The 20,928-nt window shown below is 34.7% G+C and overlaps 1 long non-coding RNA gene across 1 annotated transcript; it reads left to right on the plus strand.

The window, feature by feature from the left end:
- Nucleotides 1-4,760: 4,760 nt before the first annotated feature.
- On the plus strand, nt 4,761-5,740 carry LOC149198145 (uncharacterized). The gene is made up of 3 exons (XR_016254252.1): nt 4,761-4,993; nt 5,088-5,166; nt 5,383-5,740. It is a non-coding gene; the product is annotated as an uncharacterized LOC149198145 (long non-coding RNA).
- The last annotated feature ends 15,188 nt before the right edge of the window (nt 5,741-20,928 follow it).

Genomic DNA, 20,928 nt, shown 5'->3' on the forward strand with positions numbered 1-20,928 from the left:
ATGCACCCCCCCGCAGTGCGAACACCAATTGCTATATACGAAGGGAAACCTGGACCTGATGCATATATATATATCGCAATCTATTGTAATATCATGTCTGCCCCTCCTTTGCAGTCCCGTTAAAGCGATAAACCTCTGCCTCTTGCGATTCTCGACTGTGATAGGGATACGAACCTGACCCATATATATATTACAGTTAATGCCACATCGCATCCGCCTCATCGCAGCTCCCCACCAAAGCCATAATCCTTTTCCCACTGTGATCGCCGATATGCGATAAGAGGCCCGAACCCAACCCAACATATAATACAGTTCAATGATATATCGCGTCCGGCCCCTATTGCGGTCCTTTGTAATGAGCCTACCCACTACAAACTTCGATTGCGATGAGCGATATCCGCCCGGACCCGACGCTATATATACCACAATTTATTCCCACATCGCATTTGCTCCCATCGCACAGTCCCGCTTATAGCACAACCCTCTGCCATTGCGATCACCGATATGCGATAAGGGGCCGGGACCTGACCATACATATATTCTAGTTTACTGCTATATTGCATCCGGACCCTATCGCGGTCCTTTGCAATGAACCTACTCCCTGCCTACTCCAATTGCAATAGCTGATATGGCTCACCCGGACCCGATGCCGATATCCACCACAATTCATAAATTTTCAAGTCCACATATTGGTTTTTTTAAAGATTTCCTGTGTAAAATTGATTTTTCGATTTAAAGGCATGAATGACCCGAAAGCATTATTTAACTGCTAAATCATGTTTTTAACAATGATTAAGCCATTCCCGCCTAGATTAATCCCTCCATACTCTCTCTTTCCGCCACTGTTCATTTTTTCACTAGATAGCCAAAAGCAAGACTGTTTCTCCTTTTAACGCATTTTAAACACCATTTGCTCTGTTTGCCTGTTTTAACACAGCACAGCCCCAATAATTCCTCTGCAGCCATTAAAGCTATCATTTTCACCTCTGATACACCCCGGACTCTTTCTGATAGCTTATCAAGCTCAGCGGAGCCATTTAAGACCCTCTACCACTTAATTTTTCTTAATAATTTCTAGATTTTGCAGGTAAGAAGATTGTTGTTCTAGGTTTAAAAACAAAAAGCCTGTGTGACAGTGTGAAGACCAAATGAAGCGATTTACTATGAAAAACACAGTAAAAACCTCAAATGCATAGTAGGGGTTAAAAGGAGCACAGTAAAGGTCAAAAAGGATATACAGAGTTTAAAGCAGCATCAGATAAAGGTTAAAATGAAGCAAATCTACCAGCGCGAAGGATTCAAACCATATATCAGCATAAAGGGGAAAAATATCAACCAATGAAGCCAGCACAGCCTAAATGAAAGGGGACATCGAGAATCAGTTCAAGAGTTGCCCCTATCTTCTTGCCAAGAAGATCTTTTCCTTTCCTTGAATAAATCTTAAAGATTTTTAGACATTTGTAGTTTTATCATTTTATAAATAACTCTCTTTTAGAGATGTTATGGGTTCGAAGTTGAAGATTCATAGCATTGTTGTAAAGTTGTGACTGTTGGTTCCACTTTGAACCTGGAAGTCACCTTTGGGAAGCTTTTGTAGATACTTGTTGTACTTAGTGTTTCTGGGGCCTTAATACAAAACAGAGGATTCTAAATCTCGTTTTACACAGTTTTGTATTATCCTGTAAGTTTTTCCAGTTATCAATCATTGTGTTATTTCTTCATATGTTTATGACTTGCAGAGATATCTAGGTAGGAACAATTAGAGTATCAATTGATTCCTATAAGCTCCTGAATTGATCATCTATTAATAGAATGGATTAATGCAACTGTTTGTGCCTCTAAATCCCCTCTAATCATAAATCTTCAGCATCTCGTGTAAGCTTAAGTATACTACCTTGAATCTTTTGAATGTAATTCAGAAGGTTTTCCAACTTATGATTGTTCTGTTTTACAGTATGGAAACTGTGATAATCATATTTTTGTTGTCTTCTACTCACCACTATTTTGATCTATATCACTGTGTAAAGTCTTATAGCAGCCCTCTGTTGAAGTAATTAATATATCCCAAAGGATTAATTACTTCAATCCTACATCTGCCTTCTTTCATTGGTCTTCCAAAATTAAAACCAAAAACCCCCAAAACAATTATTTTAGATGCTCTGGCATTGGTAGCTTGACCAACTACTATCTCAGAGGTACAACATGACAGATGTTAGGGAAATAACAGCGGATGTGAGTGAGGGCGAGATAGTCTAAGAGAAAGTACTTTTCATCCCCCACCTTTTTGGTATCGCAAAGCTGACAAATTCTATTGTCCCGGGGAGCCTTGGGAGTAGACCACCACCCGATTTCACTTCGCAACTCATGATAATTAGTTCTAATCTTAACGATGTTCATCTTTTTCTTCGAGATGGTCAAAATAGAAAGATAATTCTGGTTCTCAAGGGTGGGGTTGATCACCTCCTTATAATATCTTAGCTTGGTTTTACCCTCCAAATCCTTATCATCCCATAGCGTCTTCTTAAATTTGGAGGTGAGAGTATATTTGACACTATCCTTGATTCCCAAGATGATCTTTGCATTTTTCCCCAAATGGTTGAGCCAAGAATGGACATCCTTATGCCACCCACGCTTGAGGCGAAGGTGGGGGTTTTCACTAATGTTAGAAGCAATTTTAGGAAGTCTCTTGGAGTCCACGTTGTAAATCTTCTTCTTATCTATTAGATACTTAAGCATATCCCTGCTTTCAATAGGGGAGAGGCTAGCTTCGATCAGGAGGATAAGATAGGGGGATTTCCCTTGATGTTGAGATTGTAGGTTATGAATTGCTTTTGAATCATCTCAATCTTTCTCCATGATTCTCTGGATATAATGCAACCGTATATGACAACAAGGGTGATGATTGTCTCAAAGAGGAACCTTTTTTTTACTCCAAAGATAGAGATCGATGGCCTTACAATTTTTTTCAAGATCATAATAAGCTTTCCAACCTCCAATAATCCTTTTCTTATTGTTGTAATTCCAGTTGAGGTGATAAGGAATGTCAATACCCAAATATTTATAAGAAGAGACACGTTCCAAGCAATTGTTATCATAGACAAAATTTCCATGGGTGATATTTTAGCATTTAATTATGATGATTCTAGTCTTGTTGATATTAACCATCATACCCATCTTGGAGAAATAGTCGTGAAGAGTCTTAAGTTGCTTGTCGAGTTCCTCATGGCTTCTAGCAAGAAGAATGATATCATCAACGTAGAGGAGAAGTGTAATGATAATACCCGCAAGCTCGGTCCCCTTGCACCCTTTGATTTCTAAACACTCCTCTAAATTATTGATGTGAATACCAAAAAAGGTAGCAGAAAGGAGACACCCTTGCTTAACCCCTATACTGCATTTAATATATTTAGACCAGCGTTTGTTGGTCTTAATCTTAGAAACAACCGTCTCGTAGAGGTGAATTTCATAAATCTTAAACTCAAGGGGAATCATTATCTCATCAAGTCTTTTCCAAATCTTATCCCAAGGAACAATGTCAAAGGATTTTCTAAAATCCACAAAGCAGCAAAAGATATCAACTTTACTATTGCAACATTCCTCAACAAAGATCCTGAGAGTGACAAGATGGTCGATAGTCGAGCGGTATCTCCTAAAACCAACTTGCCCTTTAGATCTTTTACCATTGCTTTCAAGCCAATGGCTAATCTTCTTATCCAAAATGAGACCATAAAGCTTGGCTAAGATGTGGCTAATCATAATGGTCTTGTAGTTAGAGGGAACAATTTTGTCCCCATTTTTAAATATAAGAACAATAGGGCTTTGCGACCAAGGTTTAGGGAAATTGTGCTTTACAACCATATTGAGAATCTTGTGGAGATGAGGAATGAGGAAAGAATGTCCCAGCTTTAAGATCTCATCTTGGTATCCTATAATATATTTAGCTTTCCCGCTAGCGTGCTTATTAATCCTAGACTCAACGTCCTCAAGAGAAAATATATCGTCTTTAATAGGAGTGCTAATGATGTTGTCCATGGTGTTCAGACAGTCATATAACTTCTTAAGATAAATGTCCCATTTTTGTAAGAGGATCGAATGATTATCATTAGATTTATGAACAAACACATCTAACAAAATATCATTTGAAAATAGTACAAAGTAAATAATCTCACCAAGAAAAGAAGAATTATAAAATAACATTTAATTTAAGTTAGAAAAGTTAATAGTCACCCTAGGAAAAGAAGAAACATAAATTTAAAGAAGATAAAGAGGTAATAGTTAGAATAAGTAAGGAAGAAATATAGGGAATAATTTATTGAATAATATATTTAAATTTAGTCTAATATGAATTTGATCCAGATTAATCTAAATTCATTTTATTATTTGTATCATCTATTCCATCCATATATATATGAATTTGATCTAGATTAGTCTAAATTCATTTTATTATTTGTAGCATCTATTCCATATACATATATATATATATATAGATATATATTCTTAAGGTTCATCACATTTAATTCATGAAGCTTGTATTTATCATATAGATATTACTGCTCGTGGTATGTTATATTTTTCTTAAGTTTACCATTCGGTGATGGAGGTTGTACCCTTGTGCAATGCTATTATAATATTGACAAGATAAGCATTGACCTTAGGCCTGGGAAATCATGTAACTTACATGTGTTTATATAATTTTAAGCCTCTTGTTATGATATTGCATTAATTCGATCTGTTTTAAGGGTGGGTTCTAGATTATTCCGAGGGTATTTAACATCATTTACCAAGGACAATTGACAATGGATCCACCGTTGGATATTAGGGTCAGATTCGATGATCGCTATGCATCGTGGATTAGTTTGGGGTAACTACCCCGCCCCCTCTGGCGATTCACCGACTCATTTGTGATCCTTGCTCTGTCGGGCATGGCTTTGCGATGGACTCAAACCCTAATCCAGATTTACAGAGGTATATCGGCTACACACAAAGGCACCAGGTAACCAATTGTACCATCGCTAATGGAAAATTATTTAAGACAGATTTAATACGATTTTATTTGGATTTTACCAGCATTAAATTACTCTTTATAGGTCGAGGAGGAAGGGTATTCTGTTGCGGCATGGCTTCATTCTGTTCTGACCGCAATCTGATAAACTCACCAGCTAACATGTATCTAAATATTTCCTATTTTTCATTTGCAAATTATCTCATAGAATCCACACCGTAACTATTACATCTCCTGAAGAATATGCAGGGAGGTCAATTTCTGAATGACTCAGACCATAGGTAAGGAAACACTATAAAATTTGGCCATTTAAGGAAACCCTATATCCTGCTTCATTATGGCTTGTACTAAAATTCCCTTCCTTCATATTGTCTCTGCAGGTCAGGTTTATCTTCATGGGTAGATGACTTACAAATTTGGAACAAGTACCTTCGGGTTTCAAGTTGCAAATCAACTCCTGATACTTTGTTATTTAGGCCATATAGCTTGTGAATACAATTACCTTTACGGTGGAATGATGTCTTTGTTTACATGTCTATTGGGATATTGTTGAAAAATGAGAACATTATTATTGAATAGTTTCATCTAGACTTAGACTGTGCATTCGACTGTTGGATCACTGGTTTGACCTTATGTCTAACCGGAGCTCCAGCCACTGTTTTTGTCTAAATAATTCACCTTATATCAATTGCTTATGGGTAATACACTTCCAGTATATGTACATTCAGTTTTATTGCAGTACTTTCTTCTTTGGATTTACATTAAATTCGTGACTTAAGTGATGGTATTTCCTAGTAACTGTTCATGTATAAGTTATTGCACATCATTCCCATTTTAGGTTCTTAATGCATTTATCAGCCTTATTTATTAGTACTCGCTGGGTAAGTGGGACCTAAATTCTTAGGAGCTTCCAATCACTCTTCAAAGTGCTTTAAGTATTTAGAAATATAGAGATCCAGACTGCTCCATTGACGAGCTTCAGTCAGTCGCTTGGTTAACCAAATCTCACCCTCCGTATTTTATTATTACTTCGGTGGGTGTGCGGTTTCCTCTACGACATCAAGATTTCCTGTATTGTCCATCCAATCTTTTACTAGTATCAGTTACAGTCATGGTTCTTCTGCAGGTTTATAATTATTTCTGCTTCTCCAAACTTCATAAAGACTTATAGGAACTCTCTTGTTGTGTCAGTTACAGTCATGGTTCTTCTGCAGGTTTAGAATTATTTCTCCTTCTCCAAACTTCATAAAAACTCCTAAAGACTTATAAGAACTCTCTTGTTCACAAAAAATAGAAAATGTGTTCCCTAATAAATACCACAAGGTTACTACCTTTCATTTTCTTTTCCTTTATAGGAACCAGTACCTTACTACTATCGAATGAAACAGTAAATATGTATTCTATAGCAAACTGTCATTCTATTCATTATCCATTGAGATGACAAATAAATTTCTAGAAAATACTCATTCTTTATGATTACAGAAAATACTAGGAGTTTTAAAATATATATATATATATATATATATACTTATTTGAATAGGTTCAGCATCAGGGAATTCAATTAGGAGAAATACCACTCTTCTCAACCAATGAGAATGGTATTCACAACTAATTCTCCCCCCTAGCTTTTTTAATTCTAGAATAGTAGATAGACAATGAACTAACAAGGTATGTTCTCTTGCATCCCCACCAATGAGAATGGTATTCACAACTAATTATGCCCCCGAGCCTTTTCAATTCTATAGTAGTAGATGGACAATGAACTTACAAGGTATGTTCTCTTGCATCAAAAATATCCAATCCAACAAATCCAACCAAGAGCCTTTTCAATTCTAGAGTAGTAGATGGACAATGAACTAACAAGGTATGTTCTCTTGCATCAAAAATATCCAATCCAACAAATCCAACCAAGAACACAGATTCATTTTAATTCTAGAGTAGTAGATGGACAATGAACTAACTAGGTATGTTCTCTTGCATCAAAAGTACCCAATCCAACCAAGAACACACATCATCAAAACTACCCAATCCAACCAAGAACACACAGATGGACAATGAACTAACAAGGTATGTTCTCTTGCATCAAAACTACCCAATCCAACCAAGAACACACATCATCAAAACTACCCAATCCAACCAAGAACACATAGATGGACAATGAACTAACAAGGTATGTTTTCTTGCATCAAAACTATCGAATCCAACCGAGAACACAGATGGACAATGAACTAACAAGGTATGTTCTCTTGCATCAAAACTACCCAATCCAACCTAGAGCACACAGATGGACAATGAACTAACAAGGTATGTTCTCTTGTATCAAAACTACCCAATCCAACCAAGAACACATAGACTCACAAGTCTGTCTTAGGGATTCCGGGATTCCACTAGCTCTCAATCCAACTTAATAATACCATGTCTTAGGGATTCCACTAGCTCTAGTCCAGTTATTCCACTAGCTCTAATTCCAGTTAAATAATACCATGTCTTAGGGATTCCACTAGCTCTCAATCCAACTTAATAATACCAATACCATAACTAGCAGGTGTCTACCTCACCTTGACAACATCATGTTCAAGGTTTTCAATTTTGTTTACTTTTTCCTTGACAACATCATGTTCAAGGTTTTCAATTTTCTTTACTTTTTCCTCCAAGTTGCCTCTGGATTTCTCTCCTACTTTCCTTGGCTTCTTTTCCCACTAAGATGTTTTATCTCACTAAGATGTTTTATCTCTAGGGAAAGAGGAAGTAATTGTCCTCTAAATGTATGGTAAATGATGAAAATTTCCTCTAACCATCTAGTAAATGAAAATTTTCATCTAATTTCTTTTCTAGTGAATTCCAAGAGGTCACATCTTTTTTAAAATAAATTAAAATAAAAATTGTAAGCATTAAACTTTTTAAGTAATTTTTTTCACTCAATGCAAAATTTACCAAGTCTTGTGAGGTAAAAGTAAATAACAAAATATTTACAGTAATGGGGGTGTTACAATATTAGATTTATTAAATGTTGAGGGGAATTAAATTTCTATAGGTGTAAATATTTCCTCAAGTTTTCCATTCAAGAAAAGGTTCTTGAGAGATTTGTTCCCTTTGGACACTATTAAAGTAAGATTCAAGATAGATCCATGCATATATTAATCAAAACAAAATTAAAATATTATAAACTGAAAAGAATAGATTTATTTATTTTATTACTTTTTCAGTTTACCCATGATCATCATTATTGTTATTGTCACTTAATCTAAGTGCAATCACAACATCTCTCCATACTTGGTTGCATAACTATGAGTCAAATAATATGTTCTATAATAACATGTTAAGAATATGGACCATATATATTATAATTTATTGTAGAAATTAAAATGTTTGTAATTTTGTTAATAAAAACTAAACTACACTCTAGCAAATTAAATGGAATTTATTTATTATTTTTTTTAATTTTTCCAATTGAGCCAAACATATGTTTTATTATTAGTTTTTTTAATCTTATGTTTCATATAACATGGCCATACAACATCTTCGAATATTAGTTTGTAGGGCATCTTTTTGCCAAAAAATAAAAAACAAAAACTCTATTTTAACTCCTCTAAGTTTTGACTTATTTTCAGTGATATTTTCCTCTCCCTAAAATTTTATTAATATTTGTTTAAATTAAAAGTTAAAATTTTGTAGATATTTGTTTAAATTAGAAGTTTGAGATCGAGTGAATCTATTTATGAATCCAAAAATACACATTTAATAAGAAAAAACCATGATTTCACCAAGAATAGCATTACCAAATTCAAGCTAAAACACCCAAAATATAACACACCTCAAATTAATATGACTCTCTATCACATGATTTCTGATAAAGGACTTAATGTGTATAAGAGTGACATTGTCTCTACCTCATTGATATTCCTCAACAACTTCCATGCACAAAGATTTAGAGATTAGTGATTACACAAATAGTTTTAATTATTAACAAACAATTTTGAGTATTCATAATTATTAACAAACAATAGTTTTAATTATTAACAAACAATTTTGAGTATTCATAATTATTAACAAACAATGTTGAGTATACATAAGCTATGAGGAACTAAAATTTAGAGTGTCTTGTTTTAGTTAAAAGATTTAATGGTTAAAGTATTAGTGACCATTCTTATGAACTAATTAGATGCAACTATTTAATCATTGGATTTAATTTAATGTTGGGAAGTTATCGATTTAGTCGTTGGATTCAATTTAATTTTGGGAAGTTATAGTTATGAATGACAATGCGAGTTGATGTAGTAAAATTTAGTTTTCTTGCAAGTTCTAACTGCTCTACTCTGGAAGGTTCCCATACACTTGTATTATGTTAAATCCCGAATTGCCTCTAATCCTTACACAATATCTATGGCTTTGCATGATAGATCAATACACTAATACATCATTAGTTTAAGATTTTACACAAATGTTGAAACTCTTCTAATTACATATTTTCCACATGCTATAATTCTTCTACTGACCACATACATACATAGTGACAATTCATAAACACAATAAATGTATCAAATTTGTTTCATTAATCAAATATGTACATACAAACACACAACTCTGGTTCCTCTCTATGGCTTGATTTCACATTTCAACTCTCTTCTCTTATTTCTTGTAGGCTTACAATAGATAGAATATTTTTTTAGATCCTAAAATCACTCCATAAATCACTCCAATCAAGTTTTCTAAATGTTAAAATCACTCAATTTATTCCTAGAATCAGTGCATAAATCTCTCATGATTTCTATGATAATTAAAATAAATTTCCATTATTTAAAATAAAGAATTAGAATTTATTCTCCATATCTAAACACCATTTGGAGCTTTGTCTCCAAAAAGCTTGGATAGTTTTGGATGTGATAATGCTCTTCCATCACGGGTGATTTTTGAAAAACTTAGCTAAATTTCATCTTCACTCCTAGTATTAAATGTAGCAAGAGTCTTTAAGTCTAACAACCTTCAATCACTTTCTCAATTTGTTTTGATAAGCATAATTATCAACTACACTAACTCGAGTCTACAACAATTGGATAATTTCATTAGTATTTACAATTTCCACCATGTGAACCATGGAAATTGTAGTGGTTTGAAATCTTGCTATTGAGCTACTCTAAGTGTCCACCCTCACCAAGCTACCAAACCTTCAAATTTTTGGGACTATTCGGGAGGTATTGAAGTGTATAAAGTTATTGGTTATTTGGATACAAAGGAATGCTTTCTAGTTGGAAACAACATATGCACTATTCTACCTTTCATGGAGGGAAATATGTGATCAAAGCATTCTTAGGTGTAAGAAAGCATAATCGATTAAAGGAGATCCTAGCTTGTATTAGCACTATGACACCAGGAGAAGGGGTCATGGAACCATAAGTAGTTTGATTGATCACAACTAGATCAACTTTTCTTATCAATTAATCAACTGTCAATTCACATTGGGATGTGTCAAGACACAAAGAGACTATATAATTAATCAACACCTAGAATAATGTATGCAACCTAAAATCGATTAAAAGAGCTTGACATTATTATAAGGTGATTCATGTATTACCAAATACACTAATAATATTCATTGGAATATCTATATAATTCATACACGCAAAAATTATACATTAAACTAACATTTTATTAAGAAACAATATAATGAAAAATATATATATATATATATATAATTTTTCAAAAACAAACAACTAGTAAATAAATTATTATAAAAAAACATAATATATTATCAATCATGTTAAATAAATTATTATAAAAGAAAACATAATATATTTTTAATCATGTTAAATAAATTATTATAAAAGAAAACATAATATATTATTAATCATTTCTGAATTTAGATTTCTGTGATCCACAATAATTATAATAATATTTTTTTGATCAGAATCACATAAGAAATATTCTCGTCAACGCTTTTCTAACCAGCCAATATAATTTAGTTTAACTAACCATGTATAACAGAATTAATTAAATTATTTTATATATATAATAACACATATTAATTGACAAAAATACATACAAAATAAATTTTCCCTTCAAAAAAATTATATAATTAAAGATTACTTTCAAAATAATTAATCTCCATTTTTCAATTTTAAAATAAGGTTTTATTGAAAACCTTTTATATATAATTAAACATTACTAACAATTTAATTATATAAAATTATCTTTACTAAAGGTTTCATTAAATATTTTTTTATATATAATTAAATATTATTTTCAAAATCATTAAAATTAGATTTCATTCAATTTTTTAAAAGATTTGAATCATATATTTTGTTTATGTAATGATATTTTTTCCTTTAATAAATAAGGAAAATTTAAATAATATTTATTTATTATAGTATTTTCTAAATCATTAAAAATAAACTTCGTACGTAATGATTAATTAATGGCTTTATTGTGATGATTCGATGGTTTGCGTATCAAAATCAGATTAGGCATCTTTACGATTTGTGAATGTAACGAGGTATTAGAAGTCACAGAATATTGTTTAATTGTATGAGTTTAAGTTTTAGTTGATTAGCTATAAAGAGGTATGCTCATTGGAAGCCTCTCATATGATATGCTATGTTCATTCATGGAATGATTGCATTGTTAAAAAGGCTGTAACGTAACGATGGTGGAGATGGAATATAACAAAGTGACCAATAATTTTGAAACATATTTTTGGGAGTTAAAGTATAATAAGTTAAATGATAAGGGTAAACTTATTTTTTATATATTAAATGGAGCATATGGTGATGATGATTAATGTCTATTGAAAGTGATGAGTTCTATGGGACTTTAAGAAAAGAAATTAGTTGAGGCTATTTAAAATATTATTTCTATAATCAAATAAAAGAGAGATGAGTGTTTTGAGATTATTATAGTTATCCTAATTGAAGGAGTCAAGAAGGTTGGAAGTTTGGAAGATGGTTTGGAAATGACAACAAATGTGAGTGAGGGTCGAACAATCCAAGGGAAAGTTTTTTTCATGTTCAATTCTCTTAGTTTCACACAACTAACATATTCTTTCTTCCGAGGGTGTTTTGCGAGAGAGACCAACGCCGCGTTTCACTTCGAAGATCATGGGAGTTAGTTCTTATCTTCGTAATGTTAATTTTCTTCATAGCACTAGTCAATACAAAGAGATAATTCTGGCTAGCGAGAGTGGGGTTGATGACCTCCTTATATTACCTTAGCTTCCCTCTCCCCTCAAGCTCCTTAGCATCCCACAATTTGACTTTAAAATTGGAAGTTATAGTATTTTTAATATTATCTCTATTCTCCAAGATGATCTCCTCCTTTACCCCGCAATAGTTGAGTCATGCTTGGGGGCATCCTTGTGCCAACCCCGCTTGAGCTAGAGGTGGCGGTTTTGGCTAGAGATAAAAGCAATTTTGGGAAACCTCTTGGTTTCCATGTTGTAAAGTCTCTTCTTATCCATAGATAGTGAAACATAGCTATCCTTTCAATGGGGGAAAGGATAGCTTCAACCAAGAGGATAGGATAGGGAGCATTACTTTTAATCTTGACGTTGTATGTTATAAATTTCTTTTGGATCATCTTGATCTTCCTCCACGATTCTCTAGATATAATGCAACCCCAAACTTCAAATCCATACAAAATCACAAGGGTGACAACAATCTCAAAGTGGAAATTATTTTTACTCCAAACCTAAAGATCAGTAGTCTTATAGTTGTTTTCAAGCTCATAATAAGCCTTCCAGCCACCAATGACTCTTTTCTCAATGTTATAATTTCAATTGAGTTGATGATTAATGTTAATACCTAAGTATTTGTATGAACACTTTCTCCAAGGAATTGTTATCGTAAGTGAAATTATCATGGTTTATCTTTTTGGACGTAATGATCATCACTTTAGTCTTGTAAGTATTCACAACCATACCAATATTAGAGCAGTAATCATGAATGATATTGAGATATTAGTTAAGATCCTCATGGCTTATTTCCTAAAGAACAATTTCATCAGCATAAAGTGTAGGAATTTACAAGGTAAGTTCCTCACATAGAACATCAAAGGACACCGATCACAAACATATCACAAATCAATACACCAGTATTCTTGGTGTGGTTAAAACTCTCAAAGACGTAAATAGTCCATGGCTTGAGCCAACGCGGCCACTTCAGACAATTTATTAATAAAATAAAGAAAATTTACATAAGCTTCTCTCATGAACGGTCACCCTACAAATGACCCTCCATGCTCTTTAAATAGAGATGATGGACCAATCAGTTGTTAAGCCATGGATAAAGTGTCAGTAATACCGAGGTGAGAATGAACCATCGGACCACTTCATGTCTAGAACATATCGTGACCATCGGATTGTAAGTTACAAAAGTACATAGTAAAGAAACACACTTTACCTAACTCTACACTAGGCCAAGTTATACTTAACTATTTTCTATGTGTCGGAATATCCTAACATCCCCCCTTAAGAACAACTTGGGATAGGATTGAATGATGTACAAATATGACACAATAGAAGAAGGAAGGAGGCATTAGAGCCTATCCCCCCTTAGTGACAACTTCCTGAACTCCAACCATAAATCGAAGTTTAGTAAACTTCGCCTTTGTGAGAGCCTTTGTAAAGATGTCTGCAACTTAATCATCGGATGAACAATATTGCACTTCAAGAACATGGTCATGAATGACATTTCTGATGAAGTGCATGTGTAGTTTAAGGTGTTTGCTGCAGTGATGTTGGACTGGATCTTTGCATAGTTGAATGGCACTTTGATTATCACACCAAAGTGTAGTCAGATGTTGCTGCTGAAAGCCAAACTCTGACAGGATCTGATGAAGCCACAGAGCTTCCTTACTAGCTTCCATAGTGCCAAGATACTCTGCTTCTGCTAAAGAAAGAGAAACGGAACTTTGTTTCTTGCAATCCCATGTAATAGGTCTAGAACCAAGAGTGAAAACATAACCTGCAGTAGACTTCCGATAATCAGGGTCACCAACACAATTGGAATCAGTGAAACCAACCAATAGAGGAGATGCTTCTGCACTGTAATGAATCCCAAAGTAAACTGTACCTTGAACATTACAAAGTATTCTTGTAGCTGTTTTCCAATGAATTTCATGTGGGTTTTGCATAAACCTAGCAACAAGGCCAACACCAAAGGAAAGGTCAGGATGGGTATGAGTCAGATACATAATTTTTCCTACATGTTGACGGTATACAGTAGCATCAACTTCACTGGAAGTACAAGTGACTGAAATTTTAGCTCCAGACTGAAAGGGAGAAGGGGCTAGCTTACAATCTTCCATGTGAAAGTGGCATAGACGATCACAGAGATACTTGGACTGGGAAAGGGAAATACCTTCCTTGGATTGCAAGACTTGAAGACCAAGAAAATAATGCAAGTGTCCTAAGTCTGTCATTTCAAACTTCTTTCTAAGGTTGGACTTCACATGGTTTATAAGGTTGGGATCACTACCAGTAAGGTTAAGATCATCAACATAAAGAACAAGAATGATAAGTGACTTACCCACTTTCTTGGTGTAGACAGTATTGTCAGAATGACACCTACAAAAGCCAGTATCTAAAAGAAAGCTATCCATTTTGGCACACCAAGCCCGAGGGGCTTGCTTGAGACCATAAAGGGATTTCTTAAGCTGACATACAAGGCTAGAGTCTATTTGTATAAATCCAGGAGGTTGTTCCATATAGATTTCTTTATGCAAGTCCCCATGCAAGAAGGCAGATTTAACATCCATCTGATGGACTTCCCATTTGAAAGAGGTAGAAAGGGAAAGAACAAGGTGGATAGAGTTCATTTTGGCAATAGGGGAGAAGGTTTCAGTATAGTCAATTCCTTCAACTTGTGAAAAGCCCTTAGCAACAAGACGAGTTTTATATATATCAACTTTTCTATCTCGTCCGAACTTCGTTTTGTAAACCCATTTACATCTAACAAGTTTTCTTCCCTTTGGAAGAGAAACAAGATCCCATGTATCATTTGCCAATAATGAACGATATTCTTCATTCACAGTTGCGTCCCAATATGGATGGCCTGAAGCTTCTGCAAAGGTGTCAGGATCATAATTCACTGAAGCTCGAGCCAGTAAAGAAGAGGCTTTATCGAACTGAGAACGTGTACATCATTGATTTGTAGGATCACCTGCAAGAGAACCTGCTGCATCCCAAGTAGCACAAACCTATTTTAGAAGCTGAGGAGCTGAAGGAGGATCCTGAGAAGGTGGGGGAGGATTGTCATCCTCGCCGTCATCTTTTGAAGAAGAAATATTTTTCAGAAGTAGAAGGGATAGAGAGAGGTGGCACATCTGTTGAACTAGGCTCGTATGCCGATATATTTTCAGCAAACTTTACATCTCTTCTAATGATAAGATTTTTGGATTTAGGTGAAAGAAGTCTATATCCTTTGAAATCTTCAGAATATCCAACAAAAATACAATTTTCCCTCTTAGGTTCTAACGATTTATGTTTCTCATATGGAATATGGGCCCATGCTTCACTTCCAAAAACACGAAAGTGACTTACATCTGGTTTAATTGATCTCCATGCTTCTTCTAGAATGATATTCTTTAAAACCTTAGTAGTAGTGCGATTTACTATGTAATTTGCACAGTTAATTGCTTATGCCCAAAAATTAAGACCAAGTCCTTTAGATTGAAGCATACAATTAGCCATTTCCTTTAAGGTGGGTTTCTTCCTTTTAGCTACACCATTTTGTTGTGGAGTATATGGAATAGTATGTTGCATTTGAATTCCATGCGTAGTGCAAAAGCTGATGAATTTATTGTTAATATATTCTCTACCATTATCAGATCTTAGCTTAAGAATTTGATGTCTAGATTGTTTCTCAACAAAGGCGTTAAAGGCCAAGAACATGTTAAATACTTCACTTTTGAGCTTTAAGAAGTATACCTAAGTGCGTCTGTGATGCGGGAGCATCAAGACCATGAAAAGGGGGGTGTGATAATTTTAGTATTTTGTTATTTTAATAAAGCAGATTATGTAAATATTTTTTTTCTAAATAAAAGGATATGGGGGGGAAATAGTTTAGGAGAAAAAACTTGGGATAGAATTTCTATGTTTTTCAGTTAAAATTAGGGAGAATAAAGCTTCATGCTTTAAATCATTATGGGAAAAAGGGAAAAGCTGGCTTTTGTAAAAGATAAGGATAAAATGCCTACTTTGATCATAAAACAAAAGGCAGAAAATCTCTCAGCGGGAGAGGAAAGAGCGCCTTGATCATACTTTTAAAGGAGAAAAACTATGCACTCCAAATCGTTCAGTTCAGTTCTTTGTAATGTATATACTCATAACACTATGGAATAAAATGGTGTGTGTTGGAATAAATTGTTTGGCCCTCATGCGCCTCTTGATGCATTGATAATTGAATTTGTTCTCTTCATAATGATGGTACCTCTGTTTTATAACTGAATGATTTACCTGCGGATTATCATCATTGTTTGGCTATGGCGCTGAGACTTGGAACTGTTGGCATGGTGTTACAATGCTGTTTTATAAGTATTTAATTTGTTAGTTGGATCGATCCTGTATCTGCATTGGGCCGAAGCTCTAAAGGTGTAATGCATGGTCGATTTTCGATTTAAACCAGCGATTCCGATGGGGATGCAATCGGAACTCCGGAGGGACGAGTGTAGAATCGATGTTACAACGCCATTTCTGAATTCCGGTTAAGAGGTTTGTAGCAGCGCCCACGTTAACTTTCATCTATGGCTATGTGTCGAATTACCATGTGCTGAGCAGAAAGATGTAATCTAGTGTCAGCATATCATATGTTAAATCCCTTTAAAGATTCGTGTTTATATGCTGTGTGGTTGCTGGCGGCGGATGGCGTAACAAGGTTCCGTTAATTGTTAATTATATGCCGTGTATATATATATATTCATATCTGAAGCTGTTTGGGCGTGGAAAGGTATCGAATCGAAGCAGAGAGTGCCGCCTGTAATAATAGCCGAGAGCTGAGATATGCATAGACAGCGTCGGCCATCATATACGAGTGTTGTCCCTGGTGAAGCCGGTCTATAACTGTCGCCAATGCGAATGAGAAGAAGGGCCAGTAGAATGAGACATAGAAGAATTTGCAGCTGTTAAATTTAATTGATGACCGATTCTGTAATACGCATATCTGTCCGGGTAATATCGATTGCTGCAAGGCATATCGATTCTGTGCGTTGGCTTATTGTTGGAGAATTTAAAGAAGAGCATTTATATGCAGTGACTTGTTAATGACTGATGTGCCCAGGATAAGAGAGACAGAAATTGACCAAGCAATAGAAGAATTATCTGAAAGACTAGAGAGACTGTCATTGAAGCCTGCTTCCCCACCATCAATCTGGAGAAATCATCAATGAAAGTTAAGAAATACTTGTAGCCAGAGAATGAAACAACTGGAAGTGGACCACATAAATCACTATGCACAAGTTGTAAAGGAGCTGAGGCGTTCCAAGAGGCACGTTTTCCAAAACTATCCCGATGATGTTTTCCGAGTACACATCCAGAACAAACACCATCTCTGCATCATACCATAGGAAGACCTGTCACCATATTTTCTTTACATAGATTTTGAAGGGAATGATAGTTTAAGTGACCAAATCGCTCATGCCAAAGTTTGCTCACTTCATCATTATGAGAAACAAATAACGAGGGAAGAGTTGATGACCCAAAGTTGTTAAACCTATACAACCTTGTAGAATCATCAACAATTCTGGTAGCTAAAATCTGTCTAGGATGTCTGAGGTCCTTAATTAAAACATCATGAGGTGAAAATGCAACGGTTTTACCTTCACTTGAATGGGTTATCTAATATATAGATACAAGGTTTCAAGATAAGGTAGGAAGACATAATACATCATTAAATTAACCATTGTCTAGATAAATAGTTCCAGTCTCTACAACACTAAGAGATCTATCATCACCAACATACATATTTTTGGTGTTACAATCATTTAAAGAAGAAAACATGGATTTGTTTTTGGCCATGTGATAAGAAGCTCCAAAATCAATGAGCCACTCATGAGAATGAGAAGAAGAAGATACATTTAGTACATAACCAGACTGAGATGCTCGACAACCATATGCAGAAAGTGTTATTCGTGAAGATGAAGTTGAAGTTGAAGACTGCTCCAAACGTATGTCATGCTTCTTCGTTGCTGCTTCCAAGGCATCCATCTTCTTAAAGCATTTGGATTCTAAGTGGCCATCTCAATTACAATAGTTGCAATGTTTATCAGTCTTCTTCCCTTTTTTATTATTTGCCTTATCATTTTGTTGAATTGATTTTTCATTTTGAGACTGAAAGTGCTTAGGACCCTTGGTTGGTTTAGGATCATTCTTTTTAGGATGTTGCTTTTTAGGATTCTTTGAACTTGGTTGATGTTGGCCAGCTAAGGCTTTCTTAGAAGAGTTTCCAAGATTAAGAAGACCAAGCTGTAAGAGTTTTTCTTCTTCTCTTATTAAAGAATCACAAAAGGAATCAAAAGAGGGGGACGTGTAGGATTGTCCTTGAGAAATAAAGGCTTCTCTGGTAGAATGGAACATGGAAACAAACACAGAGTAGGTTGGTCATAAGTTAGTAAGAATGGAATAGTTAAGGCTACTATATTCTTTCTTAACTTTAACACCTTCCAAGATAAGTCTAAGGGTTTTGAACTTGGACAAAAAATCTTCAATGGAAGAAAAATTATTGGGGTCCAACGTAAGCAACTCATTTTCGAGTTGATAGGCTCTAATTGCATTTTTAATTCCAAAAACTTTATTGATTTGTTTCATTGCTTCATCAGGGGTATCAAGTTCTGTGATATGGAATCTAAGGTCAGAAGAAATAAACATCCCTATCAACCCACGTGCTTGATCTTGCTTATTTTCCCATTTGACTGCCTTATCTTCATGTTTAGGTTTACACTCTTGGCCTAAGGCTATTCTATAAAGGCCTTTACTTCTAAGTAAATCATCCATGTAGGACACCCATTGGAATTAGTTGGTGTTGTCAAGAATAACTTGGCATGAAATTTCCATTTTAACAGAAACTGAAGCTGTAGATGCTGAAACTAAGTATTCCAATGGAAAGATCTCGAAAAATTAGGCCGATTAAAAAAAACGGCTCTGAAAACGGCTTCCGAATGAAGAAGGTATGGCTTTTTGAAGAAACATTGTTGAAGATGTCGATAGAGTACGTGAATGTGCGGAAGTGAATGATAACGTTATATTTAAAAAAAAAATCCCCCCTCTTTCCAAACTTAATCTAATTAGTTCACTTTAAAAAAAAAATTATGTGACCCACTTTTATAAATAAGTGAAAGTCACTTTTACAATGGTACCTTATGAGCTACCCATTAAACTGTAACTAATAAATGAAAGATAAAGAGACATTAGAATTATAAGTGACTCACTTTTTATAATGGGTGAAAACCCTTTTACATAAACTAACTTGAAAACATAAATTACATGTGCTTTTTAAAAAATTAACTCAACAAAAAGAAAGACTTGAACCCAAAGCCTCTATTCTCATAAAGTAATTTTGGACCAAGTGAGTTAGATTAAAAGGTTAGTAATTTTTGGAAAAGAGGAAGAGGTTCTCTTTTTTTTTAGTCACTGAAGCTTTGGAGTGTGTGCTTACTTGAAGAGGCCCTTTTTGCCTACAAAAAAAACACACACACAACCCAATACAGACATGCAAAAAAAACCAAACCTTATGGCTTGGAGTTAGCTTTCATCAGAAACTAAATATTTCAATCAACATTTCTAATTTTCCGAGATCACACTAAGGTGTGGTGGAAAAGAGCATACGCATGACAAAAATCCTTCCTTTTTTTTTTCTAATTTACCCAAAATGCACAAAGTCGCGGGGAAATGAGCATTCGCAGAAATGAAAGGTATAGATCTGGTAATAAAATAACAGAGAGCTAAATAACCGAATTAAATAGAGAGAAACTGCAAATAAAGACTGTATACCTCCAGATCTTAAAAATGATGTAGCTAGGGCTACCAGAAACCTTTTCGTGTAAAACAAAAGGGGTTCTTCACTGGAACAGATGATCCTAACACAATAGAGTAGTCCTCTCGACCCGAAAGCAATCAGAAACAGTATATATAGGAAACGACAGTCGAATGTAGTTGTACCAACTTTGGATTTGGATCACCAACGGATGCGACTCTCATATAGCTCTAAAACCATGTAGGAATTTATAGGATAAGTTCTTCAGATGGAACAAAAAGTACATCGCTCACAAACAAATCACATATCAATACACTAGTATTCTTGACGTGGTTAAAACCCTTAAAGAGGGAAACAGTCCACAGCCTAAGCCAACGCGGCCACTTCAGACAATTTATTAATAAAAGAAATAAAATTTACATAAGCTTCTCTCATGAACGGTCACCCTACAAATGACCCTCCATGCTCTTTAAATAGATATCATGGACCAATCGGGTGTTAAGCCACAGATCAAGTGTCGGTAATACCGAGGAGAGAATGAATCGTCGGATCACTTCATGTCTGACCATATCGTGACTGTCGGATTGTAAGTTACAAAAGTACATAGTAAAGAAACAGATTTTACCTAACTCTACACTAGACCAAGTTATACTTAACTATTTTTTATGTGTCGGAATATCATAACATAAAGGAGAAGAGTAAAGACCATACTAGCGATATTGGTGCCACAGCATCCTGCAGCTTCGAGACAATCTTCAAGCTTATCAATGTAAATGCCAAAAAGTGTAGAGGATAAGGGACACCCTTTCTTAACACCAATATTGCAATTAATTTATTTATACCATTCGTTACTGGTCTTAAGCTTGGTGACAACATTCTCATAAAGGTAAATCACAATGATCCTCAACTCAAGAGGGACCATTATCTCTTCAAGTCCTTTACATAGCTATTCTCGAGGCACCATGTCAA

Source organism: Pinus tabuliformis, chromosome 2_2 (assembly GCF_031772625.1).
Source record: "Pinus tabuliformis cultivar Carrire ecotype Pingquan chromosome 2_2, CPIR1, whole genome shotgun sequence".
NCBI lineage: Eukaryota > Viridiplantae > Streptophyta > Pinopsida > Pinales > Pinaceae > Pinus > Pinus tabuliformis.